Source organism: Nomascus leucogenys, chromosome 18 (assembly GCF_006542625.1).
Source record: "Nomascus leucogenys isolate Asia chromosome 18, Asia_NLE_v1, whole genome shotgun sequence".
NCBI lineage: Eukaryota > Metazoa > Chordata > Mammalia > Primates > Hylobatidae > Nomascus > Nomascus leucogenys.
Genome location: NC_044398.1, coordinates 82,016,776 through 82,040,755, shown reverse-complemented (window position 1 = coordinate 82,040,755; position 23,980 = coordinate 82,016,776). Strand labels below are relative to the sequence as shown.

The 23,980-nt window shown below is 40.6% G+C and overlaps 1 protein-coding gene across 1 annotated transcript in view; it reads right to left on the bottom strand.

The window, feature by feature from the left end:
- Positions 1–22,628, bottom strand: part of ARHGEF28 (Rho guanine nucleotide exchange factor 28) — a 313,004-nt gene extending 290,376 nt beyond the window's left edge. Inside the window, exon 1 of the mRNA XM_003266061.4 lies at positions 22,470–22,628. The gene's annotated coding sequence lies outside the window, so the exon portion shown is untranslated. The remainder of the gene's footprint in view (positions 1–22,469) is intronic.
- Between the last annotated feature and the right edge of the window lie 1,352 nt (positions 22,629–23,980).

Genomic DNA, 23,980 nt, shown 5'->3' with positions numbered 1-23,980 from the left:
AAGGATAAATGAGTAACACACATAAAGCCCTTAGCAAGAACCTGGCACATGCACACATTATAACACCATTATCATGGTGATGGCAGTGACTGCTATAAATCTTATTTTCCTGAAAGATGGCACTGCCTGATTGAAGTGAGATTACTCCCCAGAGGTTGGCCAACCTAGGAAATTCATCCCAAGAACCATTTACAGAAAGGAGAAGAGAAGTTTCTGTTTGCAGGGAGAATGAGAGACAGGAAGAGTGGTGTGGGAAGCTGTTAATGAAGAGGAGGAGGAGGAAGAGGTGCAGTCCTATTCATTTATCCCTCCTCTTAGCCCTCACCTCACTACTCTTCATTCTTGAGAGAAGGGCTGTGATATCTCAGGGGCCAGCCCAGGAAAGGTATTCCTGTAGCCACCTGACTGCAATGATGCAAGGCCAGGCATGTGAGAGACAGAAACAGCCTGTAACTTCTAGAATTTACCTTGTTTAGGGAACATTCAGCCCTCCATTTCATTTAATGAGAATCTGCATTCATGATTCATTTAATTCCAGGAATCATTGATAAGTTTTGCTGACTTGTTGACTTCTGGTAATACTGTTTCACATGTAAAATATTATCCTCTGCCTCTGTCCTCTGACATTAATAGATTTATAATAATATTTCCTAGAAATGGCATATTTCCCAAAGGACAGAACAGGAACTGACAGTATAAGGGATCCACATAAACAACTCGATCTTGATCTTTTACAGTACAGAAACACCCTCCATGGAAGCAACATTCAATATTTCATGGAAAATATGGATTTCCCAGACACTGGACATATTGTTTTCTGAAACATTATTTGTGGAAACAGAGACCTGCCATTATATTCCAATGTGAATGTCAACCAAAAGCATCTCTGAATGTAAGTTAATGGCAAGTTTACTAAATAGAATCAAAGTAAATCCATCCCCCCAGGAATAATATTAGAACTTTTTTTATACACTTGCTTTTATTCTTAAAATATTACAACTTTTGATGGATAAGAGTCAAAACATTTGCCTAAGAATAAAAATAGCTGAGCAATTTTATAAAAGCTTCACTCAATTAATTCAATCATTCACTCAACTAAAATGTATCAATGTACTGATTAACAGGCAAAGATCTCTAGAAAAGATGATGCAATCTTTGTCCTTCAGATGTTTGATCCAGGCTAAAACAGATCATTACATGCACATGTCCTGGGCAACATCAAGTAGTAGGATCAAACTGGGACAGGTAGGAGTAGAAAGTAATTAAGAGAAGATATGACAGAGACTACTGGTTGACTCTCAATATCAATTCTCCCCTTCATTTTATGGTAGGCTCCCTCAACTTTAGTGGGGTGCATGGCTAACCAACTAAAGCTGTTCTGTCCAATATGGTAGCCACTTGCCACATGTGGCTACTGAGCTCTTGAAATGTGGCTAGTCCTACATATTGAAATAACAATATTTTAGATATAGTAGGTTAAATATACTGGATTAATTTCACCTACCACTTTTGACTTTTTAATACGGCTACTTGAAAATTTTAAATTATGTGGCTTACACTGTATTAATATTGGACAGTGCTAAGCTAAAGACTACATCACTCAGCCTTCCCTGAAGTTAGGCGTGAATATGTGATGTTTTGGCTAATGAGACTAACACAGATTGAGTACTCCTTATCCAAAATGCTTGGGACAAGAAGTGGTTCAGATTTTGAATTTTTTCAGATTTTTGGAATATTTTCAAATACATAATGAGATATCTTGGGGAATAGGACCTAAGTCTAAATGTAAAATTTACATTTCATATATGCCTTATATGCATAGCCTAAAGGTAATTGTATACAATATTTTTAATAATTTTATACATAAAATTAAATTTTGACTGCATTTTGACTGCAACTCATCACTTGAGGTCAGGTGTGGAATTTTTCTCTTGTGGCATTATGTTAGCCCTCAAAAAGTTTCAGATTGTAGAGCGTTTCAGATTTTGGATATTTAGCTTAGTCATGCTCAACCTGTATATACAACGTCTGAGTTGGGCTCTTCAAAGGAATGGGTATGCCCACCACAATGTCCTTCTCTGTTCTTACTGGCAAGACGCAGATGAGTGGTGGTGAGCCAGCTGCCACCACACCAACAAGCATAATGTCCTAGTGATGGTGGGGCAAGAAAATAGAAGGAACATGGTCTCTAGATAGCCTCATAGATGAGCCACTCTCCTCTCCAGATGAGTAGGTGTACTGCTTAGACTTTTACTTAAGAGACACACTCCTATCTTATTTAAGCCTCTGTTTAAATCTCTTTAAAGGAACCTAAATTATATTCTAGTTAACCCAGCAGAGTAGAAAAGAAAGGTTCCTAAAGAGCAGATACTTTTAAGGAGATCTTAAAGAACAGAAGTCAGCCAGGGGAAGGAGAGTGGTTATATTGATCTGAAGGGCCAGAAGCAAGATGAAGAGTGTTTGGGGCAGAGGAGACAACACAGCAAAGGCAGAAAGCCAAGGACTCACATGATATGCACAGTGAGCTCTCAGACAGGAGCATGAGCTTGGAGATAGGGAGCACAGAAAGATGGAGAGCGGGAACACCAAGGAACAGGCTGCAAAAAAGCAGGTCAAATCCTAGAAAATCTTGAATGGTGGCTGGAGAACCTTGAACTTTTTTTGTGTAGGAATAGGGAGGTACTGAGGATCCTACTCAAGGAGGGAACAGCCAATTCTCTTTTCAGATGGATCATTCTGGCACTAGTGAAGACAGATTTTCAGGAGGCCAGATTGAAGTCAAGGAGAATAGCACCAATCCAGACACGATATAATCAGGGTCTGAGTTGCAGCAATGCAGCACGAAGAGGATGTGTCAGAATTAAAGCCCGTGCAACAGGTAAAATCATCCCAGGGAATAAAGAAGAGGGAGACGTAAAAACAGACTTTTGGGAATCTGGCTTAGAGGAAAGTGCCAACATCCAGGGCAGGGAAGGCAGGTGGAGGAGCCATTTCTGGTGCAGCAGGGAAGTGGGGTGCAGTTTCAGACACTGGGTCTAAGATGTCAGCCTTTGTGCCAAATCATGTCATTAACAGCTTCCCCTCACCCAGTGCTTAAGTATGGTACCAGAATCATATCAAAGATGTAGATTTCAAGTGGGCATTTATGTAGTTACCCAGTGACCACAGATAAGGACATACAAACCAAGAGGAAGGGGAGGAGGGGGGAAAGGAAAGGAGGGGAAATTAATCAAAATCACAAGAATTTAAAGACACTGCTGAAACTCCCCAGGTTCTTCTCAGAAAAAAAAAAAAAAAAGTGAGAAATAGAAATGCACAAGACCTCTAGGGGAAATGGAGAATAAAGAGTTAAAGCTATTATAAGAATTTAAAACTTTTGTTCAAAATGGTTCTTTCTTAACCTCTGCATTAATTTTGTTAGTAATAGTAACACATCCCAAGTAGCTTAGAATACTTCATTTTCCCTAGTTCCTTATTATGTTTTCTGAGGAAGGGTCAGATATATCAAAATATAATCCCACTTAAGTTTTATTCAAAATTAAAATTAGTCAAGGGAGATGGAAATTCATAGTGAGTAATTTCTTATTACTCTAAACTATCAGAGTATGGTATTTTCTCAGAACTTGCATACTCATTGTGACTTCTTATTAGGGAACAATCTGAGAAGAAATTTCATCATTTCTGAATTTTGAAAAATGCCAGTGATTGGAAACCCTAACAACCTAATTATGTAAATACTTTTTAAAAACATGACCTTGAGAAGCCAGATATAGTACATGTCTGCAGTCTCAGCTACTAGAGAGATGGAGGTGGAAGGATTGCTTGAGCTCAGGAGTATGAGACCAGCCTGGGCAAATAGTAAGACCCTATCTCAAAAAAAAAAAAAAAAAAAAAAACCACAAACTTAATAATTTGATTTTTTTAATGACCCTAACCAAGTTGCTTAAATTCTCTGAACTCCAATTTCCACATATTTAAAATGATCAAATCTGACCTACCTTCCTAACTCCCAGAATTGTTGAGGATTGAATGAAATGTTAACAGAAGCCCTCTGAAAACTATAAAAAGATATACAAATTTTATTTTTTTACACAGAAGAAACTCCACAAAACTACTAAAATCTCTTTCTTGTATAGAGAAGCAAACTAATGGACAGAAGGAAAGCAATAGCAATAATTAACCATGATTTGCATAGAAAATCTTCCTAAGCAAAAAATGATCTATATCAGTGGAGTTTAATACAGATTCCCAACTCCAACCTGCCAGACATTCTAATTCAACTGGTCTCAGTGCCCAGGGATTTGTAATTCAAAGACCTCTCCAGGTGGTTCTAATGACTAGCAACAGAAGCTAGCCAGGTTTGTGCAGGGAGGAGACAGGGAAGAGAAAAATAAATGGTAAGCAAAAGGAAAGTAAATGCAAAGGCAGAAAAGCAGGCAGCAATGTATGTTGAAGGAGCTCCTGGAAGATCTGTTTGGCAGGAGGCAGGGCCAGAGAGGAACACAGGAGCCACAACCTGAAGGGTCATGAGGACTGAAGATTATCAGGGCTAGTGAGGGACCGAAAGTGGAAAATGGACATGCTCTGGTTTGCATTTTAGAAACTTTGTGCTGACAGCAGAGTGGAGTATGGATGGTGCTGCGGGAGCAAGGGTGGATGCAAACAGGTAGACGAGAGCATGGAAACACAGACTATAGCCAGGAAATCATCACGGTAACCCAGAGAAACAGTAAAATCTGAAATATAGGTGAACATAGGTGAGGAAGAATTCCACAGAAATTAACTCAGGGTCTGCTAGTTTAAATGCTTATCTATAAGACAGACTCTCACTAACTGTGCAGATAATACATCATAGGAGACACAAGAGCTACATAGTGAGTGGTCCTAGCAGTGGCACACCTAGTGCATCTGATGCCTAAATAGGCAGGTTGTTTAACATTCCCCACATCTACATGACAAAGGTATTTCCAGTGATAATCTCAAAATAAAATGCATGGTAATAATGACCACAAAAGGAATGCAGTGAATTTTTTTTTTTTTTTTTGAGACAGGGTCTCACCCTTTTGCCCAGGCTGGAGTTCAGTGGCACAATCTCAGCTCACTGCAGCCTTGGCCTCCTGGGCGCAAGCGATCCTCACATCTCAGCCTCCTGAGTAGCTGGGACTACAGGCGCACACCACCACACTGGGTTGATTTTTGCATTTTTTGTAAAGATGGAGTTTTGCCATGTTGCCCAAGCTGGTCTCAAACTCCCGTGTTCAAGCGATCTGCCTGCCTTGGCCTCTCAGAGTGCTAGGATTACAGGCGTGAGCCACCATGCCCAGCCCAAATTTTTACTTTATTGAACTGCATACTATATATAATTGTGCCAATAAAAAAATAAAGAAAATGTAAATAAAACTATTAAAAGTCTTCCAAAAATATAATGAAGGCAACCACTAAATTGCACTAGTTATGTAATGTTTTCTTTTCTTCATTCATTTTTCAGTTTTTAGAAATTGAATTTCAGTTTAAAAGATTCAAATTCAATAAATTATTTGAAGTATAAAATGTTCACTTACGAAACTAAAATATTATAACTCACAGCTCTCTTTCTGTTTCACTGCTTAACATTTTAAACACAAAAACTCCAAGTGGTCACACAGAATGACAGATTTAAAGTAACCTAAGCTTTGTTTTTGGTCTTTAACATCACTGTGTTACCACTGCTTATTTCAAACCTACCATTTAAATGTACTGTTAAATAATACTATAGAAATCAAACACTTGTTCATGATGTGAATTTGAACTATGCCAAACCTTTGTGAATTTACTCTCAGAACAAATACTCGTAGCATGTGTGGGACCCAACTATATAACTGGGAGCTGTCATGGGCATAAATTTCATGTCGAATACAACATGCATTAAAGGGTAAGTCATTAAAATGTACAAGTTTAAAGTTTACATAGATATTAAAATGTAACAGTGACTGCAGCAATTGTTTAGAACTTAAACCAACAGATTTTTTTTCAGGGAGCAGCCACATGAACAGATATTAGAGCATGATGATAGTAAAAAACAACTAACTAAAATCAGTCTTAAAGTGTTTTTAAATTCTTTGCAGATAATACACCCCTTACTGTCTGTACCCTGGGAGTGGGAGCAGAGAAGTGTGCCCACTGTCCTTGGGATGCCACTTGAAAATGAAAAGAACCAACAAGACAGAATCAAGGCCGATAAAGAACAAGTTCAGCGTGGTAGAGTGGAACAAAAAAAAAATCAGGGTAATCCTTGGGAGTGACCGAATGAGAAGTCACCCTCAGTTCAAAATGCAATGCATTTAAAATGCAAACAGACTCCTGGAATGCATTAAACATGCTGGGAACAGAGCACAGGTATCGAGAGGTCAGAATTCTGGGTCAAGAGTATTTTGTCTAGTCTGAAGCTTTTCCTCTAAAAAACAACCATGAACTTGGAGAAGTCATAATTGACCAACCAAATAGCCAATTAACTCTAGGGGGAAAGTTCAAAAAACAAAAACAAAACTCTGTTTTTCATCCTGGAAATATTTAGGATGACAAACTATGCAAATCAGATCCCCAAACACAGACAGATATCTAACATAGATGGTGACAAGTATAAACAATTAAGGCAGTTAGTTTAACTATAAAGACAAATCTGCAAATGTAGAGGCAGGAAAAATTTTAGATCAGTTGAGTGGAACATAACCTCTTCTGGTCTTTTTCATAGGCGGATAAGCAGGATTCCCCCCTCCAAGCCTTCTATAGAGGTCGCATGGGAAAGTGATGAGAGCAAGGGCTTAGAGCCCCACAAACTAGGGATCAATAAACAGGCTACAAATCCTGCAGCAGGTTGCTTAACCTCTCAGCTCCTTAGTTCCCTTATCTGCAAAGCAGGTATAGTAACATTGTTGCAGGAATTCAAGATAGCAGCATGAGGCTCCAAGCACAGTGCCCAACAAGGAAAAGCAATCAATAAATGGCCATCATACTCTTCATTATTAATATCAAACTCCAAATGATACAAAGTGATCTTTCTATAGCTGATGAAAATGTCACCAGATACTCCCTATAACACAGCCCTCAAATGCTGCAGGGACTGCTTAGATGGTTGACTAAACCTCGTAAGCTCCATTTATACAACTGTGCAAATATGTTCAGAGGCTTTGCTAATTATGAGAGATCCCTGTCTTCTGTGGTAGGAATACCATGCATCCCCAGAAGACAAGATCCAGATGGGATAATTTTTAAAAATATATTAAAGAACCATATCCTTCTCAATGAGGCAACAAAAACTCAAGATTCCAAGACAGTCAGTGTACTTAGGCCCTAAACATTTCTGATATGGAGAAGCAACTAATTTTTTAAGAGTGTTATTGTTATAAGTTAACATGACTCCAAATACAGATGAAATGAGCAAAAAAAAAAAAAAAAAAACCCCTTAACCCTGCCATTATTTTTTCATTATGCCCACTAATCCAAGGGAAGACAGTCTTTTAGTCACCAGGCTTGAAGGATTAGACGAGACTAATGCTTGGGGACCCTGAAACTGTCTTTCCTCATGGAAGAGGAAGGCAAGCATTTACAAACCATTTAAACCAATATATGGCAGATGTACTTACACAAATCTCTTTGGTGGTAACTCATTTTTCCTGAAAGAGGGATTTGTGGTTAAACAATGCTTTTTCTCAAGTGGCCTTATCCTCTAGCTAAACAATGGAAGAATATAAGAACAGTGTCTTTGTGACAATGAGTACAGAACCAGGGATTCCTACCAGAACATGGCCACTCATTAGTCCCTCCTTCTACACAACAGCCTCTTTGAGGCTTTCTTCCCCTAATTTGAATTGGCTCCACATTTTTCTTACATGTTACTAAATGCAGAAGTGCGAAATTAACAAAGAGACTTAGGAACTGGCACAGTACCAACTGATTACACTCCCTGCTTTTCCACACATATATTTACAGCAACAGTAAATCTATGTCCTAAATAACTCTCTGCAAATGGAGCTACAGTTTTTGGTTTTATATTTAAATATAATTTAAACTTCTGAAAGTGTTTCCAAAGTTAATTTCTATAACTTCATTTCATCAGCGAACTACCCAGTTTTATCTAAAGGGCTGGTATTATTCCCATTTCATAGATGAGGAAACTGGAAATGCAAAACACTCATCTAAATTAAACTAGATTTAAACCCTCCTCAAGTTTAATTTTGAGAATCTAAGTAAGAACAACTGTATTTTAGACAAAACTTGCTAATAAATCCTCAGCTGGCTGGCTTGTAGAGATAATTTCTTCTTTTTTGTGTAATTTTTAAAAAATTGTTAACATTAATAATACAGAAGAAAGTTTGGCTTAAACAGAGTATATGATCATTTGCCCTCCACTAGCTTAAACTTCCTTTGGCACTATAAATGTCATATCTCTGCCAAACTGGTAGCTAAACGGCATTCTGATGTAAGAAGCATGAAAGATACTTAATAAGGCTGTTTAACTTTCTTAGGGGCTTTTCACATTGTACATGCAACTATTCATATATTGCTTATAGAATCACAGAAGGTGACAGATGAGGAAACTGAGAACTGGAGTACCAGTAGCACTTACGGGATTATGTCCAGGTACCTGTCTGATCTCTTCAAGAGGAAAGCAGAGAAGAATCAAAGGAAGAGAGCTGAGACAAACAGCAGGAGCCCAGATAAGAAATGTCCACCCCAGGCCTAGCTTACAACCCTCTACTCTATTCTGGTGGTCACAACATTATAGTACTAATGTCCCATACCTGTCATTTTCAAGAATGCTAGCTATTTCCTGTACGTGCATCTCATTTTAACCATATTCTGATTTAGACATTCATCTGTGTTAAGAATATAAAAAGCAACACTTACTACAGTATTGACATTTATAAAGCCACTGATTGATTTGCCAATACCTAGTATTCATTTTTATACAATTTGTTATTTCTAAATAAGAAAATGAAAAAGCACAAATGTGAAAAAGCATACCGCTAATTTGAATAGCAGGAATGCCTCTAATTGCATAAATGTCAACCCACAACACGTCTTCTTAAAATCTATTTATAGACTTCAGTATTACATGGGATACACTATAGTTATATGACTTTAAATGTCTAGTGGTATAAGGCTCACTATGCTATGTGTCCTACATTGCAAGCAAAGGAAGACTCCTGGTAGAAGAAACCACTTATTTTTCATTATTAGAAATTATCCATTGTATACTTGTACTCAAACTGCAATAATTCTATGTTCAATAAAGAGACTATGGCTGACAATTCATTGATAAAATCAATAAAATATAAAATTTATAGAAATAGTAAAATGTATGTAAATTTATAGTTATGGTGTGCATATATATGTATACATACACACATTTTTTTACTAGCCAAAAATATACTGACCCAAATATCCAAAAGCAAACATATGAACGTCCTCAACAGCTGCACAAGTTACTGAGCTAATTACAAATGTCTCTGTACACATCTGTGTAATTTTTTAATTTAAAAAAAGATGATTTCTAATTTGTTTTATTTCAAGATAGCTAATGCTCATTGTAAAAAAAAGATGTGTGTGTGTGTGTGTGTATGTGTGTGTGTGTGTGTAATAGAAAATGAAAATCCTCCCTAATCTCTCAAGAGATGACTGAATGAACAATACTTCATGTAAGTTTGGCCTTAGACATGGTACATGTGAAAATCTACTTTGTAAAAATCCTACGTGCTAGGGCCATGAAGATCTTCTTACCAGAAAAAGGCATTAGGCTGGACGTCAGCCTCCAAAACAGCTGCTCATGCTCTCTTCCCTGTAAGAAGCCTTAGATTTGCATACAAACACTAGCTACAAGCACCAGCTACTCTAAAGAAAAGAGGAAAAAGAACTATGCAAATATATCAGTGGGGAAATCAACCACATATTTGGAATTCTATAGAAAAAAGTTAACAACAAGAAGAAAACAGGCACCTGGCAGGAAAAAATGTTAAGGAAATTATTGAGACGTGATACACTTCCTGTCAAAACAACACATGAGGTGGTGATTCATTCGATTAGTATTTTCTAAATACTGTGCAATTTTAAATGCTCCATAAGTTCAGTGATATTCAACTGTGGCAGAGAAGGATTTTATGTTTTTTAATTTTAGGTACTAATCAGTTCAAATCACCCTGTACCCCAAAATAAATAAAAACCAGTATGTACTCACTGTATTCACAACAGTATTCTTTAACATCACAAGGGCAAGATAATGCACTATAATTTACTTTCCCTAGTTTAGTTTTGGCTTAAGCTGTGGTCTTCAATGTAACTCAAAGTTGTAGGATACTTGGCCCTGGACTAGAGGCCTCTCCTCAAACAACTGAAACATTAGAATCAATTCACTATTGACATATCAAGAACAACATCAAGACCTTTGTCAAACATTTCCAGGATTCTATAAAATTGTTTCGATTCTCAAGTATCTACAGTTATAAAAATATATTCACACATGTATAACTAAGTTTTTCCATACAAAGTTAAGATGTAAAGTCATGGCAAGCATATTGCCACAATAAAACAAATTGGAATATAAAGGAGTCATCTTTTCTGTTTGATAATATTTGAGTTTCCCTCCCACCAAATAGCTACAGTAAATATTTATTTATAAGCCCAACTTTGAAAGGGTTTTAAAAAATTATTAGCAGCAAGTAATTATGTATGTTCGAAAAGTAAAAGTTTTAAAGCAAGTGCAAAAGTTTGTGGTTGCATTCTAACATCTGAAAGATAATCACTCCAATTACACAGATTTTAATTAAAACATCAATTTCTTAAATTCACTTATTTCTATAACATCACTGGAGCAGATGCATATTTACAATATAGATAACATTTAGAACACCATAACAGGAAAGAAGAAAAAAAAACTAAACAATACTTTGATCTCTATTATACCAGGTATGGCTCCCAGAAAATTGCCTTTGCTCAGGCTGCTGAGAGCACACTGGCCCACCGCTTCTCCATATCACAATGTATTTACTGGCTTTTATGGCAGCTAATTTGTCAGCATTGAGAGCTCCTCAAGAGCTACCTCTAAGCTTCTTATCTCTGAACCTCCAGCATGCAGCATATGTCTGCCTTATAGCAATTACTAGCTAAACCCAACTCAATAAAGGCTCAAAAAATCAAATAACACTCCCAAAACTCCCTGGAGTAAAAAACCTTTGGAAAGAACTCCAAAATGATAAGAGGGCTTAGAGCCCCTACACTCAGCAAGTAAAATCCCAAATAGAATAAGTCCATTGTCCAAATCACCAATATAATAAAATATCTTTATCTTGAGCCTCTGTGAAAAGTGGAAGGATGCCATACTTTAAAATACTACCTTTTTATAAGCACAAGTGTGTTTTCTTTCATACCACTAGGTGGGAACTACATAAAATACTAGAGGTTTTACAGATTTGCTAGCTCTTTTTGAGGAAAAAAATTGTGAGACTAAACAGAAGGAAAATCCCTAAGTTTCTTGAGAGAAGGAGGAGAGGTAGAGAAAGGTGGGAGCGGGGATAGGGGAAGGGAGAGAGGGGATGGAACCATTATAAAAGTTCTTATTTTAGCTAAAAACTGATATTTATCAAAAATGCCATACATTTCAGAGCATATTCTCCACCCAGCCTCATTGGGGTTAGGTACATTAAGTTCAATATGTTAAAATGAAATTAATACCCATTTTCATTCATCCTAAAATTCAGTTAAAAATAATTACTCGTTTATTACTGGCTGATTCCACCTCACTGCTCATGAAGTATTCTGACAGCAATAACATGAGCTGCAATGACAGGGTAATCTCAAAGTATGTGCAATCATTTCTCCCCATGAAGATGCAACACTGAAGTACCATCTTCAAACTCAACTTCCTGAACAATGTAGATGTTGCCAGTCAAGTGTCTGAAAGCACTCTGGGAGCCAAGCGTGATGCTCGTAATGTGAGAGAGGCTTAGGACACCATCCTTACCTCCACAGAAACACAGAACTTGAGAGATGGAACACACCGTGGAGATGGTCTGACCCTGGCCCCTTGGGTTTCAGATGAGGTCACCAGAGCCGAGAAAGGTGATATGAGCCACCCTATATATCAGTGGCAATGCTAAGACTTCAACCCAAATCTACTTCTGGTCCAACCTTTGCTACATTCAGACTGACAATCTTTTTAAAACCTTCCTCTTGCACACACTCTACTACCCTACTATGATGAATGGTGTGAACCACCAGCAATCACTTCCAACTCACACTAAAGAGACTGTTTTTCAATGAACTGAACACCAAACATCTCACTACTTCTAATTTCTTCTGCTGCTGTCCACAAAGGTGCAACACAGCTGATGAAGATAAAGCTTCCCACCATAAATGTGAAAGGGGAAAAAAACTTACTCTTTATTTTTAATACCAAAAAACCTCTGATGAACCAATATCCAAATTACTGTTAACATTCATGTCAAGATGTGGTTTCTTTAAACTGTTCTTGGTAAAGTTGAATTTTCTCTAGCTCAGCCCTATCATTGTGAGACAAGCATGCCAACTGAAAAGTTAATTTGGGACTTTCTGTAGATATGAAGAAGACAACCTAGAGGGTTCATTTTTATGGTAACAACCTAAGTTATCTATAGGTGAAATCTTAAGCACCTTTTTATTAACACTAAAACATTTTTACAAGAAGGCTAAAAATCAAAGGACATAAGACCTTTGTCTCATAATAAACAAATTTCTGTCCAAGTTGGAACCTTTCTAATTAAACATCAAGGAGTCCTCGATACTGTTTTATTGCCAGTGAGCAAGATATCAATATTTCTGGTGATCAAATGGGAGAAGAAACAATATACATGTATTTTATATAACAGTTACATATGTCAGGAAACATAGAACTTAAGAGAAATACTTCTATTTCACTCCCCCTTAAAAATCCATCAGTTAAAACCCTATTAAAGCATTGGCAATGCGTTTTGTGCATTGTTCTTTTTCTCCAAGAATAGGAATGGCCAGCTGAATCCTGCTACATCTCTAGGGGCTGTGATAACTGCTATAAAAGCAACTTCCAGAAACCTATTCCTGAAAAGTTTTTGATAAGTTGCAAAGTTGACAACTCCATGAAAGACAACACTTACATTAGATGAGCTGATTCTTATATCTAAATGTGGCTTTCTGATAATAAAAAAAGAGACAGGTTATTCCACAGAGTGATAAACCTGGACTTTAATTTCCCTACTACACTACCATATCCAAATTCCACGTCCATCAAGCTTTATAAATAGCCAATGAAATCACTACCTGAAGAAATCATCACAGTTTATAAAAACAACCAAAGTCCTTCTATTTGGAAAAGATATTGATTCTTGGAGATATGAAGAGATTACTTTCAATGAGCTCAAGACTAAAGCCAGGTCTCCTGATTCCTAGGTGTGTGCTATTTTCCACTCATACATAAATGATAAAAAGAATGGCTTTCTTTCTTTTTTTTTTGAGATGGAGTTTCACTCTTGTTGCCCAGGCTGGAGTGCAATGATGCGATCTCGGCTCACTTGCAACCTCCGCCCCCTGGGTTCAAGCGATTCTCCTGCCTTAGCCTCCCGAGTAGCTGGGACTATAGGCATGTGCCACCATGCCTGAATAATTTGTATTTTTAGTAGAGACGGGGTTTCTCCATGTTGGTCAGACTGGTCTCGAACTCTCCACCTCAGGTGATCCGCCTGCCTCGGGCTCCCAAAGTGCTGGGATTACAAGCATGAGCCACTGTACCCGGCCCATGAATGGCTTTCTTTTTACCCTCCTCCCTGGCCCTTTGCAAGAACAAACATGAGGGAGTCATGCTCTTTAGAATTGTATCAGTCTAAAGGCCCAAATAACCTGAGGTTTTCTAAAAATACTAAAATTTTTATTTCAACTATTTTTAAAGCCAGAATGTCAAGAAAGGAATAGGTTGGCTTGGGGCTGGTGATAGAGTATAGAAGGCTGATAAAGAAATGAGAATTCCTCCATGTCTATTTGTATTTTGTCTCCTTTTAGAAGGGAATGATTTTTCAATTAAAAAGGAGAGAAAGAACATCTCTAAGTGGGAAAATCCATTGTAAGAGAGCATCAAGCTGATCTGAATCAGTTCCAGGCTGCTGGACATGGCAGGATAGTAAAGAATCTGATGAGATTTCCCAACCATAATCCATCAGGAACTGTGGACAATGACAGAGGGATTCGACACAGGAGACAAGCACATGTCATTCCAACTTTCAAAATGGCAGATTCTACAAATTATAGACAGAAGGCATTTCATGTTGATCCTAGATTAAGATTCTAGAGCAGATTATTAAAAGTGTGGTGTATGAGGACCTCGAAGAAAAAGCAGTGGCATTTTGGAGCCAGTGTGTGCTCCCAAAGAATAAGTCACTTGAGAATAACCCCATTTTATTATGTGGTGATAATTTACTAGACTGGTAGACAAAGAGATATAATAGACACAGTATATATCTTTATGAGGAGATGGGGGATTAAGAACCGGATGCTGGTACAAATAAGTAGTAATTAGTTGAACAAGTCTACTTGAAATTGATAAACATCAACCTGAACTGGTTTGCATAGACACATCAAATTGCTCTGCCCTAGATTTCAGCCTAAATAACACTTTTATTATTTCCTCAGGCATTGGATAAATGTCTATCAAACCTATGGATACCTCGAGACTAAAAGGGGTAGTGAATATGAAAAATGTATAAACAGTCTAAAAGACTAGGAAAAAATGGTCAAATACAGGAAACTAAATTCAAGAAAGATAAATATTAAGATTATTCATAAGACTAAAAACCCAATTGCACAAGTCCATGAATGAGGAGATATGGCTCCATAGCAACATATGTAAAAAGAAACTAATTTTGAGATGACTATGAACATGGAAACTCAATAGTACGGTTAAGAAATACTTTTAGGCCAGGCATGGTGGCTCATGCCTGTAACCCCAGCACTTTGGGAGGCCAATGGGGGTAGATCACCTGAGGTCAGGAGTTCCAGACCAGCCTGGCCAACAGGGTGAAACTCTGTCTCTACTAAAAATATAAAAATTAGCTGGGCATGGTGGCACACACCCCTAATCCCAGCTATTTGGGAGGCTGAGACAGGAGAATTGCTTGAACCCAGGAGGCGGAGGTTGCAGTGAGCTGAGATCACACCACTGCACTCCAGCCTGGGTGGCGGAACGAGACTCCATCTCAAAACAAAAAAAAATTAAAGCTATTGTTTATTGAGGAGTTATTCTCTTAGGTTCTGTGCTAAACACTTTATATAGACTATCTTATTGAGTCCTTTTTATAATCTTATGAGAGAAATAGACAAAAACTGAGGCTAAAAGTTTAGGTGGCTTGGCCAAGACAAGCTAGAAGCAGCAGGCCATGTGTCTCCCCAAGTCTCTCTGACCTGCAGCTGCTAATCTTAACCATGAGGTGTCACTTCTTCCCTAGAAGAAAAGGGTACAGATCTGTGCTCTACACCAGAGGTCCCCAACCCCTGGGGCCAAAGACCAGTACAGGTCCATGGCCTGCTAGGAACCAGGTCACATAGCAGGAGTTGAGCAGTACGCAAGGGAGTGAAGCATCATCTGTATTTACAGCCGCTCCCCATCGTTCACATTACCACCTGAGCTCCACCTCCTGTCAGAGCAGTGGCAACATTAGATCCTCATAGGAACGCGAACACTATTGTGAACTGCGCATGCAAGGGATCTAGGTTGGGGGCTTCTTATGAGACTCTAATGCCTGACGATCTGTCACCATCTCCCTCCCATCAGCCCCAGATAGGACCATCTAGTTGCAGGAAAACAAACTGAGGGCTCCCACTGATTCTACATTATGGTGAGTTGTATTATTATTTCATTATATAAAATGTACAATAAACATAATGCACTTCAATCATCCTGAAACCATCCCCCTCACCCAAGTCCATTGAAAAACTGTCTTCTACAACACCAATCCCTGGTGTCAAAAAGGTTGGGGACTGCTGCTCTACACTGTCAGATAGCATCTGGAAGAACTACACTTTAAAAAGGAAATAGTGAATTGGAATATGTCCAATATTCAGGTTTGTGAAAGGATTCAAAATCATGTCACTTAACAAGGGCTGAAGAAACAGATTTTTATTTTCCAACCTCAATAAAAGAAGACTTGAAGGTAGGATATATAATTAATTTTTTTAAATGTTAGAGGTTGTCATATAAGAGAAATTGTTCCGAATGGCCTCCACATAGTGTAACTATGACAAACTTAGGATGAGGGAGAATTGTTTTTAAAAGCCTAAGCTTTCCAAATAGATGGATTATCTTTATGGTCATGAGGTCCTCATCACTGAAGGTATTCAAGGACAGACTGGTCAACCATTTGGAGATAGGCCATGCAGGGGAATTGTGCACCTTCTGGAGACTAGAGAAAAGCTTTTAGGTTTCTTTCAATCCAAAGACTCAGATTTTAATCAAGAATTTCATTCATTTCCCCATACAGGTTGATACAATTTCCTCAGAGAGGTCCATGAGGTCTCCCATTTACATTTGGGAAGGAGACTGTCTACTTCTTGAGCAAACTTTGCCCTCCTCCCCTGCACCCCAGTGTTTTCCAATACAATCCACATCTGATACCCAGGAAAACACCACCATTAGTCCTTGCAGTGGTGCTGTAAACAAGAAGGACTTGAGACAACAGTTAGCAAAATAACTAAATAACCGACCAACATGTGTATATTCTGCTTGGAGCACCCTACAAAGTAGCCTAAATCAGGGTCCCTGTCATTAATGGGCTACAGTCATGATGTAAACTTGAGACATATATAGGAACACAAAATGAACCCAGGTGCAGGTGGTAAGTAAAAAATGAGAGGGTGATAGGAGTTCAAAAGGGAAAGCAGCACAGTTGCTACTAAGTTAGTTGAAGGTTACAGAGAGAAAGTGGTTTAAGCTGGGCTTTGAGGACTGCAATACTTGTTGGCAAGGGAGGAAAAGGGGGCCACTAGGAAAAAGTCAAAGAAGTTAGAAACACACAACATGTTCCATAGGCAGTTACTAGTCCTGGCTAATAGAACTGGAGAGTTCACAAGGGAGAAACAGCAGGGGACAGTTGACACACCACCAACAGCATAACAGTAACACCATGAGAAATAACAGGTGTTACCCTTTGCCTAGGCACTGTGCGATGTAGGAAGCCAGAAACACCTAAAGATTAGGAAAGTAGCTATCAAACCCAGCTGTACGTTAGAATCACCTCTTTAGAAAATGATGGCAGGTCCACTTGAGCGATTCTGAACCCAGGTGGTTCCAGTGAACAACAGCGCTTGAAACCTGGGTTAGAGGCTCAAAGAACCCACAGTCAGTAGTCTCATTTATCACTGAACATCCTCTACCTTTCAGAACTCTAACACCTGATCAGACAGCAAACCAGGAGGCTGGTGAAACAAGAAAAGGAGAAGCACTGTTGAAAAAGAACCAGTGACAATGTACAGACAGTAAATCAGGGTCTTAGTGGGAAAAGACAAAAATATAAGCCCCTGAGGGACTTTGAACCATCCAGCCCAATGAAACCTCTTGCTTTTCACCATACTTGGAAGTCCTTCATGAGACTTCTTTGCCTGATAGAAATTATTTCTATCATAAAATTAAACAGTCAGCCCACTTGTCTTTCCACTTTCCAGAGCTACACCACCCCCTTCTACATGAGGGGTTCTTCAAAACAAGAGGACTAGGGCAGCCATGTAGCCCACACAAGGGATCTGGACTTGCATGTCTGAAATCTCTTTGGATTAAGTCCAGGAAGATAACTCCAAGTCATTTAAACCTGATGACTGTCTGGTAGTCAAGGAGAGATAAGGTAATAAGAGTGACAGCTCATCATCTATTCAAATGCCTATTGCAGGCACAATGCTAACCTTTTAGACAGTACATTTCTAGTAGTGTTGACCAAGACAAGTAAAGCAAATTGACAAATACATCACATTCACATTCTACTCATCACGACTGAGTAGAATGTTAAAAAATGGGTTGCTCTTAGAGACCATCCAGTCTAATCCTTTCCATTTTACTGGATGAGGAAACTGGGACCAGATAGGCTTCCAGTAGGAATACTCACCCAAGGTCACAAAACTGGAAAGCCAGAGGACTCCATCCCTTCCTCCAACTCCCAGCCTAGGGCAATTTCTCCTGGGGTCACACTGACATCTCACTGCCTTCTGAAAGCTGAAAAACCTGCTACCCTTTTATCCTTTTTAAATGGTTATTTTCCATTTGCTGTAACTACAACTTACTCTCTGTCAGGCACTACCAGGTGGGTTCTCTGTAAATTAAATCACGGAGTCCTCACAACAGTTGAAGCAGGTTACTATTATCATCTGCATTTTACAAATGGAAAAACCTGAGGTAGAGAGAGGTCACATAGTCAGGGCAAAGCTGGGGCTATTTAACCCAGACAGTCTGGCTCCAAAGTCCACATTCTAAACCACTTCATGAGAGTTTATGAAATATAATTTCTTGAATTATAAAATGATGGAAGAAAAGGAGTAAGCCTTAAACACAAAGGGCATGGTCACTAGTGTTTGATAATGAATTGAAGAGCTAAACCATAAATGTCATTAATATATGCAATATATACTTCATCTATTTATTAAGGGAATGTCTATATATATATATATTTGAAGCATATTAACATTTCAAGTGTATATTTTTTAAAGGCACAATGATCATGTGCACAGCAGTCACACAAAGGTTGCCACTTGAAATAGGCAGAATGCTATTTGCCTGCTGGCTTTGGAAAGGTCTCTTCTGAACAGGCTACTATGGAGAGCAAAGCCACCACTGCTGATTTCTGCCTGTTGGTCCTCACTCATAGATACATTTTCATCTGCTCTTAAGAGAACATCACTTGTATGTTAACTTTCTACAGAAATCAAACCTCGAGTTATTTATAATTGAGGTGAAGATTAAAGTAAAACAAGAGAAAACACCTCTGAAAATTAAAATACATTTTTATGTAAGTGTTCAAAACCAGTATCACTGGAACAAATGCCCACTATTCAATTATATACTTTTTTACTTTCTATCATTAAAAAATGATGTCAGATCTCATTATCTTGGTTATCCAGGAGAAGAAGTCCAGGAGCAATAATGTTACAAATAAGCAAATTACTATTGTGCCTGAGATCAAATTTCAAGGGAAAAATGGAAGTCAATTAAGATGCACTATCACATTAAAAAAATAAGTTACATGACTTATTTTGCCAGTCAAATGTCTTTAATTTTTTTTTTTGAGACAGGGTCTTGCTTTGTCACCTAGACTGGAAATGTGGTGGCACCATCTCAGCTCACTGCAGCCTCGACTTCCCCAACTCAAGCTATCCTCCCCCCTCCACCTCTCAAGTAGCTGGGACTATAGGCACACACCACACACCACCATGCCTGGCTAGTTTTTGTATTTTTTTTTGTAGAGACAGGGTTTTGCCATGTTGCCCAGGCTGGTCTTGAACTCCTGGGCTCAAGTAATCCTCCCACCTCAGCCTCCCAAAGTGTTGGGGTTATGGGCGTGAGCCACCACCCCCACCCTGGCCAGTATGTGGAGTGTGCAAAAGTCTACTCTGAAAATGCAACAGACCCTAAAAACTCTAAAGCCAGAAAAGTGTCACTTTCAACACGGAATCCAAAGATCAGAGAATCAAAGCAAAGAGCAGTGCTGGGCACATAGTAAGAATTCAACAAATATTAGTTGAATGAATGTAAATGAAGAACATGTTTATAGAAAGAGAGCCCCATAATAGAGATTGTTAAAATGGCAAAACAGTAGAGTGACACTGCTTTGGGCTTCCGAGAACTTCCAATACCATGATAATAACAAAAGAACCAAGGGTCACAGAGACTGGACAAAATGATAGCGTGTCATCCAATCAGAGCAAAATGCTCTGCGATACAGGACCTGACCTACACTTCTTAAGCAAGAAAAATATCTCAAAGCCCAGCTTTGCCTAAGTAGAGATGTGGACTCAAGTCTGACAAGGTGGCATATTTACAGCACAACTTTAGCATGGCAGAATTCCCTGAATCTGGTGCACTTCAAATGTAACACTGTTTTTACATCCTCAGTAGGAGTTGCCCAGGTTGACCCACCTCTTCATAACAAATCTTATTTAAGGTTATGGGCGGGGGCCGGCGGGGGGATCCCAGAGCTACTCTGCTTCACTAAAAGGAACATAAATACAAATGCAATTACACAAAACCTACACAAACCAGATCTGTCATATCTGATTAGTAAATAAAGGCATAACAAAATTATAGTCAGCCTAGATCATTTAGGCTCTGTTCAGTACCATCCCAGCCATGCCCACGTGGTGAGGCTTTTCCAACATTTATATCATGAATCTTTTTTTCTTGGAATTCAGCCCTTGGTCATAAACTGGAAGGACTTGTTGGAACTTGGGTACCAATATAGTGGTGTACAGAATGTTTAATACAAAAGTAAGTATATGCTGCAATTTGTTTTAATACCTACTTAGAACACACAGTCTTTTCTCACGGGGCATACTAAAGGAGGTCACGTATCAGAGCTCACCTGAAATTCCTGCCCAATTTAAGTCTTAGCCACAAGTGTAGTTTCTTATAAGAACACAATAAGAAAACATTCCAAACTCTTCTGCAGTACTCACATAATTTTAAAAAAAAGTATGAAACCCAACCAAGTGAGGCTTCTGAGACATTTCATAGAAACTTAGTTATTAACTACTATTTTTCTTCTTTACCTTTAAGTGTTTATAAACTGCTTAAAGGACAGTTGGGTACTTCAGAGGAAAGTCTAATGACACGCCTGCTATACAACCTGTTCTTAGTTGGCCAGATTGTGTGGTTTTGATAAGGAAAAAAAAAATGTCAAAAGCAGGACAAACACTGATTCTCTGTTCTCCATTCTCCCGTTACCCAAGACATTCATCTGAGTCACACACTCTATAGCTAGCTCTGTGCCTCAGTTTCCCTAACCATTAGCTATAAGATCTGATGCTAGCCAAATTCGTATTTGATCAAAGTTAATCAGCACAATAATCACATATAAAGTCCACATCAGAACATTACATTGAAACACTATGTTGTATTACAAATTCCAAAGGGTTTTGCCGTATTCATCTCTTTTCTCCAAATACTCCAAAGGGGTTACTTTGGCTATTAATCAAGATTAGGCAAATACCCATGTGCTTTAAGAATGTGTAACTAAAAACCCAGGACAGATCTAGAGAAACCTTCCCAGGTTTCCCAGAAGTTATCACTGTGCTTGGATTGTCATGTACAAAGTAGATGCCACAGAACCTAACAAGGGCAGGTCCTTGATTTGTTTTTGCAGTGAAAACAGGATTTCACTTACACCTGACAGCTTCAGGGCCTAGGAACACAAGATAACGCTTCAGAAAGCCAGGGGCCCCACGGAACCCCAAATGATCAGTTCTTTATAAACGAAAATTAAAGATCTTACTTTCTTTGGTATTTTGCCCAATTGGTGTGGTCCGTGGTGAACCTCTATAACTCCTGGTGTGCGGAGATTTGTGGATACCCAGGCAGGGGTCAAAGCGGGAGAAGCTGCGCAAACACAGATGTTGCCACTGTTCCTCAGCCCACCCAGCCAACCAATGCGGGGACGCTGTGGGCCTCTAGAGATGGATTCTTTCTTAGAAATCTAACTGGTCTCTGGGAAACCAAAGCTGGGTTTCCAGGGCTGCCTGAGCACCCAGTTTCCATACAGCCCTCGACCCAAATGGTGCTTTCTTGGCCAAACACCGGCCTGTCATTCGGGAAACCTAAGCACGGGAAGGCTGGGGCACCACCACATACACCCCGGGTATTTAAGGGGAAACAAATCCATAAAATAAGCTTAAGGAGTCCCACATAATTCTGACCGCCTTTCCAAGGTAACCAAAGTAACTATAAATGCCTTTTGAAACACAGCAAATGCTTCCACACGAGTAAGTGGTAGTGCGTGTGTCCTGAGCTGGCGCTCCGTCTGCATTCTGCGGTCCTGGCCCTGCCAAGCACCCTCAGCCCCGGAGCTGAAGAATGGATGGGAAGGGCGGACACCAACTCTCGACGTTCTCCCTTCTCCACCGCAGGAGTGCTGTTTATTTCCCTGGCTGCCGAAGGACACTGGCGGGGCTTTCACCCGCCCAGCCCCCGGCTCTCAGTGCGCCCGAGCGACTCCGCGCTCCGCAGCTGCTGCCGCCGCCGCACGAGGCTGCGCCGCCCTCTCCACTTGTTGCCGCTCCCAAGGGAGTGGGAGGCGGCGCCCAGCCCTCGCGCCGCAGCGCCTGCAGCGGCTCCCCGGTCACCTCTGCCGACCCTCCCATTCCTGGGGACCCTGGAGAAAGTGGCCCTGCGGATGCGAACTCAGGTGGACAAACTTTTCCGCCCAGAGCGAAACGCAGACGATGGAGTCCCAAAGAGCATTTACCTGGAGCGACGGCCCCGCAGCCTCCAGAGCCCAGGCGAGGCGCTGCCCCCGCGCCCTGCCTGAGGGCGCCTCGGAACGCGCCCCCCGCCAGCCGCCGCCCGGAGTCCGGAAGGCTCTCCCTGGCGATGCCAACGCCTGGCGGCGGCAGGGCTGAAGCCAAGGTTTAGGGGGTGGAGCCGCGGCCGCGCGCCCGGGCCGGGCTGGCTGCGCCCGCAGCGGGTGCCGCCCCCGCTCCCCCCGCGCCTCCCCGCTGCCACTGGATCCCCGCCTGCCCACCTCTCGGTCCGGCTCGCGGCGGCCGCATCACATGGCGAGGCCCGCCCGCCGGCCGCGCCCGACACCGGCTCCAGGAAGAAACCTGAAGCTGCCCCTACCGCGCTGTCTCCGCCAGCCCCCTCCCGCTGCGGGGCGGCGGCCGGTGGCCTCCGGAGCTCGGAGGCGCGGAGGCTGGCGCAGACCTGCCGGGCCACAGGAGGGCCAGTTGCGCCCCGGGCGCCCCTACGCCTTGGCGCCTCCCGAGGAAGGCGCTGGGCTGCCCGCTCGCGAAAGGAGTTGTGCCAGGCCCGAGGGAGGCTCAGGCTGTTCCCAGCCAAAAGCCACCACACCCGTGACATAATACGGCCCAGGTCTATTACAATAGGAAATATTATTTTTAAAAACATCATTTGCCCTCTTATTTGAAGCTCATGTTTCCTGGCCCAGAGCTTTGCAAGCTGCGATTCCCTTCACGTTTATGCACGCAAGTGGCTGCAAGTCTTAATTCAAAAACGTACGAAAACCATAACCACTTTTACAATGAACAGCAATGTGAAGGGGACTCCCTTATCCTCCAAAGCGGTTTTCCTCTTAGATGTGATGACAACCCCAAGAGCAGAAGCCAAGCCTCTTCATCAGCCAGGTTCTCATCATACAGACTTAAGACCATTATTGCAGCTTTAAAGGTAAAATTGCCGATCTGAGTCTGCTGTGGCAGTAAGTGTTATAGTTAAGACTATTTGTAAGGAAATTAGTATTGAAATATAAAGTTCTAATAAAATTTATAAAATCACCTTGAGTCACTGCTTTGTTTTTCCTTTGAAGACTGGCTACCCACAGAACCATAACAAAGGTGTGGCCCGAGGAAGCTGGCCACCAAGATCCCAAGCCAGAATGGAGCCCAGCTCCTAGGCTGCCGCCACCACTTCTCCTGCGCCTGGGCCTTTTCTGTCTCACTTCCAGCCGCCACCTTCCCCAGCCCACCTTGCTGATACGAATGCTGAGAAAGGCTGAGATTAGCAAGAGAAGACCATCGTGTGTCTGAATGCCTTAGCCCTGTTCCAACGCAAAGGCTGCAATTCCACCTTGGGAAAGGGGCCCCAACACTGGCATTGCACTGCTGACCTGGGCTGTCATCCCAGCTGATTCCACCTTCAGCCCCACAGAGCTGTGAACTTAAAGGCCTGGCCTCAGGCGCTGCCACAAAAAAAAAAAAAAAAAAAAAATCCTGCCCAGTGTTAAGGTACACAAGATAA